The sequence below is a fragment of the Apium graveolens genome, chromosome 11, assembly GCF_009905375.1.
Source record: "Apium graveolens cultivar Ventura chromosome 11, ASM990537v1, whole genome shotgun sequence".
NCBI classification, from domain to species: domain Eukaryota; kingdom Viridiplantae; phylum Streptophyta; class Magnoliopsida; order Apiales; family Apiaceae; genus Apium; species Apium graveolens.
This window is the reverse complement of record NC_133657.1, coordinates 78,129,182-78,138,236: the sequence shown is the minus strand read 5'-3', so window position 1 is coordinate 78,138,236 and position 9,055 is coordinate 78,129,182. Positions and strand designations below refer to the sequence as shown.

The following is a 9,055-nucleotide window of genomic DNA, read 5'->3' as shown; positions in this document are numbered from 1 at the left end:
AATGATCATATAATAGTTGAGACAATAGAGTTGCATTCTTGGATGTCCAATAAAAAGTCAGTCTGATTGGTCATTAACATTAGAAGTAGAGTTAGGTACAAGTCAAGTCCCCAACCAGGCCTGGTTTCTAGTTTCTACATTATTGAATAGGGTAAACTACAAACTGAACCCTTTTGGTCATTTTCATTTTTATTTTACCGTAATTATTTTTAATAATTGCACTGCACATACAAAACATGCTTTGGTGCCGTAAATTACAACCTTCCTTTACTGTTATGTCAAATAAGATCGTTAGGGTCAATTTTGTTGAGGGTGTAATTATCTTTAAAATTCATGATATTTTGCAACAGTCATCTTTTTCCTTCTCATGATTCTTCCATCTATATAAACATGGTAATATGGTGTATTTGGGGGCTAAAAAGAAATTTATAAAAAACTATGGCTGAGAGGTGTGTTTGTGGAGCATAGATAGTTGCAAAAACAACTTGAACAACTACAAATGTCGGTCGCCATTTTTTTTCTTGCGATTGATGTCGTTATTTTAGGTGGTTGGATGAGCCTGCAAGAATTATCATTTCAGACCTTTTGCATAGAATTAACTATCTTGAAAAAGAAGTTGATGGCATGAGAATGAGGGGGCGTTTCATGGATGAAGCCGGTGAAGCACATGAAAGGACTTGTTTGTGCTGCAAAGTGACTCAAGGAAAAAAATCAGCTAACAAGTTGGCACTTTCCTTGCTGATTGTGACATGGGTTGCAATTATCATGTACATCATTTGTAATAGTGTCGATGTTGAGGTAGAATAGATGTAGTATTTCAATTATATTGTTAATGTGTTATGAAGAACCTTTGTAATTATTTTTTAATTTTCATTGTAATGGAACAAGTGTATATTATGGAACTATTTTATTTCATTTCAGTTTGTGTTATTTTGGTAGATAGAAGAAGATTAAAGCGAATGAATGTACAGAAGTAGATGAAGGTGATATAAATGGTAACCAACAACCAAAAAATAAAGGCAAGATTGGTAGAATAAAGGTAGAATAACTGGTCCAAACATCATTACATAAGCATCCAATCTACCACGAAAGGAGTGAGTTTCATGGTCATAATTTAGAGTCAAATTTATTACAAAAGCTTCATTGATAATTTAGAGACTAGTTCAACACAAAATAAGTCCAGTACATACTAATTCCAGTACCACAAAATAGTTGCAGGCAAATTACTCAGTCTTTTTCCTTTTCCCCAATAATTTTTGCTTCTTCTTGAGGGCAGTCTGCAACTATTTCAATATTGTATATTCTCACCATCCCCCTCATAATATTCAATTCCTGAAGGTCCTGTTTGTGCTGGTGGTTTGAAGGGTTTGACAATGCCTCCATACTTCACAGTTTTGGGTTGCTTTTTAGTGGCCTTTCTTGCAAATATTGCAACAGACTTTTCTTTCTATGATTGCTGAAGTTTTGCAAACTTCTCCTTGAAGGTTGTCTGCTTCGCAGCCTCTTTGTCTTTGTTCTTAATTTGAACATCCACCTTCCGCACAAACATGAAACACACTTACAATTAAAAGAGTGAAAGTATAATGAAAATGCAAAGTAATCAAGTCATATATCCTATCAATGCAAGATCTTAAGTTATGTCCCGCCTCTTTGCAATATGAACACCTAGCAATTCAACTCATCTTCTCCTTGTTCTTCCTCAGCTTTCTGAGAAAATTGACAAACTAAATATAAGTGATAGCATAGCTGGAGCACCAAATCAAGTAATTAAATTATATACCTTTGATTGACATTTCCTGACATTGTGCCCCCACTAGCTATGATTTGAGCACCTCAAACTTGTTCCCTATCTTCAAAGTATTTGGGTTGCCTTCTCTAGTTGGAACAACATCATTTCTCTTATCTCTAATTTTCTTGGGCCTACCTGGAGTTATTCCTTTCAGAGGAGGCAAATATTCCTCATGTTCAGTATGTTCCCAACTGGCCTCTCCACTAATTGGCTCTAAAATATGACTATATACTTGCATATATGTCTCCTTGCTATAACATTTATGAATAAAATTCAAAGGATCTAATCTCTTAAAAAAATACATGCCACAACATGAAAGCATGGCATTCCAATCAGCTGCCATTTCCGACAAGCACATGTCTTCAATTTAAGTCAACTACAACCCCACGCCCTCCAGTTGACATGGTGACATGGTACTTATCTCCACCATTCCAAACATGGGTTGCTCTCTTAACAAGTTTAATAGACCTGTGCATGAAAAATGGAATGTACTAAAGATATTGCTTACAATTTGATAGTTGGAATATTGGAAAAAGGCTTACTGTTGCATTTTTTCATGGTTTTATATCCTCTACATGTAAGTCTTATGTATATTCTTGAACATTGTTACAATGCCATTATCTCTAAATTTGTTTACAATATTGTTGAAAATCTCACAGTTGTTATTCACAAATACATCAGATTTTGCATATATCCCTAAAACCTGACCTAGACCATTGGGACCTAGGTTTTGCTTCCAACCAATCATAACATTGCTAACTTATCTGTCACAAACCAAGCATGAAAATTAATGTACTCGGTATATTATTATTTGCTTCCATATTCAATTTCAAAATTAAGAGTTTTTATCTTTTTAATTCCTTCCATATTCATGTTGAAAAGTAGTCAGTGGTGGACCTTGTATCTTACCACATAGTCTTAGACATTCCAAGGCCCTTGCTCAAATGCTTCATGTTATTGTATAAGTGCATTACGCAAAATCGATGTTCAGACTGTGAAAAATGATGTTCTAGTGCATTAACAAGGCCCTATTGGTAAACATAAGGCATATTAGGACATTAACTAGGACACAAAATATGACACAAACATGTAATGAAGGTTTACCTTCTGTCTGTCAGAGATGAAAGTGTAATTGCTAGTGTTTTTATTAGTAAGTCATTTTTCAACAATCTTAGAAACCAGTTCTAGCTGGATGTATTTTCAGCTTCAACTTATGCCTAAACTATGGGATACATACCTTCATTTGGATATATAGCAACAACACTAAGCAACATACCTCTAAAGGGACCTTTTAGATGGCATCCTTCTAAACTAATTAATGGTCTACAACCTTTAAGAAAGCCTTCCTTTAGAGGTCCCAAGTACACATAAATTTTTTTGATACTCCTAACCTCAACACCATCTTCAGCTGGCTCTGTCATCAACTTTATAGTAGATGTTGGCATCACTTTCTTCACCCCATTTGCATACTGATATAACTTCTTAAACTCATCTTCAAGCTTCCCAATTATAGTTTCTTTAGCCTTTCTCAAAGCTCTATATGCCATGGTCTCTGAAATATTACATTGAAGATCATTAACCACCTTTGCATGAAAAGATGATGTTGGCCAATCTGGATTCATCTTTACCTCATTCTCATATGCTCTAGCTATCCAACTGGAATTCACATGTTTCTGAATCCATGTGTGGTTCTTATATAAGGTCTTAATTTAGATGTTGCGTGATCTATGTTGTCTAATACCATAACATTTCCACTGACAACCTTCTACACATATCCATTTGATCTTGTCAGCTAGGTTTTTTTTAGTGTAATGCCTCTTTGGTGAGCAATTGCATGCTTTCTAACAACCTCCCTAAAAACCTGCCCACTACTGAATAACATACCAAATTCAAACTGAGGATCTTTCATATCAGTGAGTTCATTAAATTCAGGATATTTTATCTCTTGCTCATCACAATAAGAACTAGCCAGCCTATCCTCATTGCTATCATATTCACTCTCTGAAGTTGGACTATCTTCAGCTTGAGTTACATCACCCTTATCTCCACCCTTCCTCTCATCAAGTTTGTCATTGATAACTGACTCCAAAAGCTCCTCATCAGTTGTTGGTTGCACCTCAACCTCACCCTTATCATCATGTTTCCTCTGATCAGGTTTGTCATCATTTGATGTCTCACCCTGAAAGAGGTTTCTAGATTTAGAGTTCTTTGTTGCCTTAATTGATTTACCCTTTGATTGGACATGATCTTTTCCCTTTGTCATCTTTTTAGCACCACTTGCCTTGGTTTCACCTCCTTTTAAAAGTTTAAGCCTCTTTCCCTCTTCACCTTTTGCTCTGTTTTCACCATCTTCATCTTTTCTCTTAGCTTTATTCTTTATTTTTCTTCCCTCATCATCAACATCATCTAGTATGACAGATGTCTCTTCTGTGTTCTTGAACAAAACCCTCAATATTGAATTTCTCCCTCTCCTCCTAGATCTATAAGGTGGATTGGGTGGTGACACTCTCCTTCTCTTTTAGGATTTGGACAATCACTCACGCTGGAGTTCATATTGGAACTGTCACTATGAAAACTCATTCTTTCTTCATCTTCAGCCTCTGTTGTACCCTCATCAACATCATCTTTCATAGGGTCTTCTTCAACTTCTACTCTTATGTCTTATATCATAGCAATTCTATCATCTATGACCATTTGAGTAAATGGGAAATCCCAAGGTTCATCATCTTCAGGACTGTTTAGGGTTGCAAAAATTATAACCAACTTAAAATTAGCCGCGACCATGTCAATTATCAATTCCAAATCAGTCCCAATTTCAAGAGGATATAAATTGTCAGCACAAATCTCTACCTCATAAGACAAAAACCACATATGCCTTGTGACAGTACTATATTCCACTTCTCTATATATAGCCTCCATTTCAGTTAAAATTAATTTTTGAACAGAAAATATGTCATAATATGCTATCTTCCCACCAATATATTCAGTAAAATCCATATTGAATTTACCATCAAATCGAAATTTTATCAAAAAGTAAGATGAAATTGCTTCAACAAAAAATGAAAAAATCGAAACAAATACTCAAAAACTACCCAAAAAAGAGTCACTATATCAATAAAAAGACAAAAATAATGGGACCACATCTAAAAACACAAAGAGTCACTATATCATATTGCATGCAACCAAGAACACATATATCACTTCCTAACTGTTTACACATGCAAGACAATAATATTGAAGAACAAAAAGATAATTACAGTCATATGTGAGGACCTCTTGGCCATCAGGTAGATCCTAATCAATCACGACCCCGCCTTCACTTGATCCTCCTCCACCTTTTATTTTCTCAAGAGTTAAAATATTATCAGCATCGAACACATCTCTCAATCGGCCTCTCATTGCTCTTAATTTATGCACTAAATCAGGCTCTCAAGAGTAATCTTTGGATTTGGGAATTTAGGGTTGGGTTTGAAACGACGATAGTTTTAGGTGTGGTTAGTATGTTTTAGGAAATAAGATGAAAGGACGCCAATTTACTAATATATTTTATATTTTAATAATATCATCAATTTACTAAGTTAATTGTTAAAAGTCATATGTCCTCGCCGTTAGCAAGATAATGGTGAAATTTAATGGCACATATCGACGGGTTGTGATTTATAACGTCAAAACATGTTTCGGGTGTGAAGTGCAATTAAAAATAATAATTACGGTAAAGTGAAAATGGAAACAAACATGAAAATACGATTTGCCATTTACCCTATTGAGTACAAATACTAAAAATAGGGGAGAAAAATAAATCATAAAGATTACTTGACTAGTATGGAAGTGTAACAGAGTATAATTGCGAACATGAAAGACTCGCTACATTATTGTTGTGGGTACCCCCGTATCTGAATGACCAACATACAAATTGCGATTTCATAGAAAGAGATAGCACATATATCGAATTACATTACATTATAATATGTATAATTTCAAACTGGGAAAGATGCCATAAATTAGTGACGCAGACTATTAGCAGACTTGGGGATCAACACATTCCACAAAATCCTTGAGATTCTTATTCGAAGAACCACCTTCTCATATTGCTTCCGTAGCCAAATCACCCCATTTCTTAGCATTGTTTCTCAATTCTTCATTTCTCGTCACCATTCTTATGCACCTATCAACTTCATCACCATCAACCATTCCTTCTTCATTACTCCCTCCGTCCTAGGCCTGCCAATAGATCAGATTTGGATCGGATAGGCCTAAATCCATATCCATCTCCATTTATTTTTTCAGATTCGGATCGGATCGGCTCTGAATTTTTGATAGGCCGATCTATATCTGGATCCGTTCGGATCACAGATTTTGGATCGGATATTCGCTCCATTATTGTATATTTATTTTTTAACTTAAATTATTACAATATATATCTAGAATTGATAATTCCGAAAAATATTAAAATTCAAGTAGAATACAACGAAGTCCAAAGATAAATTATGAACTAAAACTCGCTTTTTGAAATAAACATACTATTGGGTTGTACAGTATTTTAATTTTAACAATTAAAAAAATTGATGTTGCAAAATGAAAGTGTTATACGAATTGAGACTTGGTTTATTCGGCTCTAAAAGGTAAAAGAACTAGGGTTATAGAAATGGACTGAACTATAGAGACTGAACCAAATGAAATATAAATAATAGGACTTGACTCGAAGATAATACGTTTAAAATTAGAATTATTTAAATATTTGTAGTACATTATATATATAAATCGGATTGGGTTATTAACGGATCGGATTGGTCTAACTCCATATCCGCTCCATTTATAATCGGATTTTTCTTATCGGATCGGATCTCGGATCGAATTTTTAATAGGTCAATCCATATCCGCTAAAATGGCCTCGGATCGGGTCGGGTCGGGTCGGATCGGATTTTCGCTCCATTGACAGGACTACTCCGTCCCTCCCAAATGTTTACATTTGGGTTGAGCACAGAGTTTAAGAAAAATGATAAAGTAGTGGAGAAAAGTTAAAAAAATAACTAAAGTAGTGGGACCGATTAATATTATATATATAAAGTGGGTATAGTGGAGAGAAGTAGTGGATGTAATTATTTTAAAAATTATAAAAACTTTACTATTTTTGGAAATTTTTGAAATGTAAACAATTGAAAGGGACTTCCCAGAAAGGAAAGTGTAAATAAATGGAAGGGACGGTGGGAGTACCATTTACTCTCACTCCCGTCTTCCATACATCTTCTATCAACTTTGCATTTGTAGTCTAGTTTGTCCATTGCGGAAATTCCACAACCGGAACCCTTGAAACGAAACTCTCCAACATCGAATTCCATCCACAATGTGTCACGAAACATCCTAGTGCAGGGTGTGACAATACTTCTAGTTGACTGCACCATGGCACTATCATTCCCTGCTCTTCTAATTCTTCCATGCAACTTACTTTCTCCTTTCTGATTCACCTTCCTTCCTAATTGTCACCCACAAAAATGGCTTTCTACTTTTTAACAATCCTTTTCTAAACTCATTTATTTGAGGCTTTGACAATGTTGATATGCTTCCGAATGATATATAAATTACAGAGTTATGAGTCTGAGAATCCAACCAATCTTTATAGTTACTTGATTTTAGGAATAGGTCACCTCCAACTGAAGTGTCCGAAAGATCCTTGCCATCTAAGAAAGTTGTTGGAAGGACTAGACCTATTGCAATTAACTCGAACTTTTTGATTGCTTTGAGAGCCTCCAATTCCAGTGCATCAAAAGAATTTACAAGCACCATAGCTTTTTCATCTGCATCTAGTGTATCTAGCTGCTCTTTGAATGATGGGAGCACAAAACTGTACATTTCGTGGTTGTAGGAAGTATAAACGAATGAAGGTCACGTGCATGGAGGCGAGGTAAACTAGGTAATTGTATTGACCATGAAGGGTCATCTAAACAACCGTTCATGGCCTCACCGTAACCATTTAAGTAGTAGTAATAAATATCCAAAACAGAAGCAGGTTGAGTCCAAAGAAGGGCATAAGGCACGTGTAATTCACGTGCCACCTCTGGCACTCACGGGAGAAGAAGTGTGTTCACAACACAATTAATAGGGTGGCCCTTTTCAGCACTAGAACATAATATTTGTTTCACTCTCCGATCCATTATTACTTATGGAGGACATGAAATGCCTAACATCATCAGTATGCTTGAAGCCATCATCATAGCCATCGGAGAAGGAAGCAAAGTTAAGGCCTTTAGTAGCCATTAGAGTGTGTTATGCCCAGATTACTTCGGATGGATGAACAAGCTTCAGCCTCCGTGAAGGTAGCTTCTGCTTAGACCTAAAAGTGAAGAGAATGCGAGGGTTTGTACCCCGATTCACCACCGATGTGAGAATAAGAATCTGGTTGTAAAGTGGGTAGAAAATACAAGAAAAGCAGAGTATTTTAGAGAGAATGTCTGTATATTTTGTCTTACTTTCCAAGGGGTTTTATACCCATTCCAGGTCATGAATGCTCATCCGTTACTCATTGTTAGGAATATGTTGTGAACTTGATGATTACATTAACAAAACACCTTAATAGATTTAACTTAGTGAAAAATATAACACTCGACGGATGATCAAATATAGTCCGGTCGGATGACTCAAATATAGTCCCGACGGATGATTATTTGACATCCATCGAGTGAGTAGCTTATGTAATAATAAGTATTGTAACTCATTTCTGCAAACAACTTTGTATAGATTCTGTAGTAGCATATAAGTCATGTTGACTCTTATTAGATATGCAGAATAGGTTGATTAATTGTAAATATAAGATGTCTTGTAATTCTGCATAAGTAAAATGAAGTCAAGTGTAAATAGCTACCCGATGGATGATCAACAAAGCTACCCGACGGATGATCAACAAAGCTACCCGACAGATGACAAGCATGTACCCGACGGATCATCAATTCAAATATCTGTTGACAGTGATAACACAGTCACATGCTTTGGGTGTTTGAAAAAGGAATGTGGGAGCCTTTTTAACAGGAAATGAAGAACAAAGGAGCATTACCATTTCCATGCAAGTTAAGAAGATTTTTAAAGTTGCTGGAATAGAGTAGTGAAGCAGCATGGAATTTAACTTGATAGTTTTGTTTTATTATCCTGTCTTATTACCATGTAAAGTTGGTGGTATATAAACCAAGTGTAGCTAGTAGAACAAATAACTAAGCAAACACTTTTAGAAGAGAAATAGAAAAAGCTGTAACTGTTAAGAATTTTTCTGTAGTT

At 35.5% G+C, this 9,055-nt stretch overlaps 1 pseudogene; it reads right to left on the bottom strand.

The window, feature by feature from the left end:
• Positions 1-3,581: 3,581 nt before the first annotated feature.
• On the bottom strand, positions 3,582-8,047 carry LOC141695625 (UDP-glycosyltransferase 75C1-like; annotated as a pseudogene).
• Between the last annotated feature and the right edge of the window lie 1,008 nt (positions 8,048-9,055).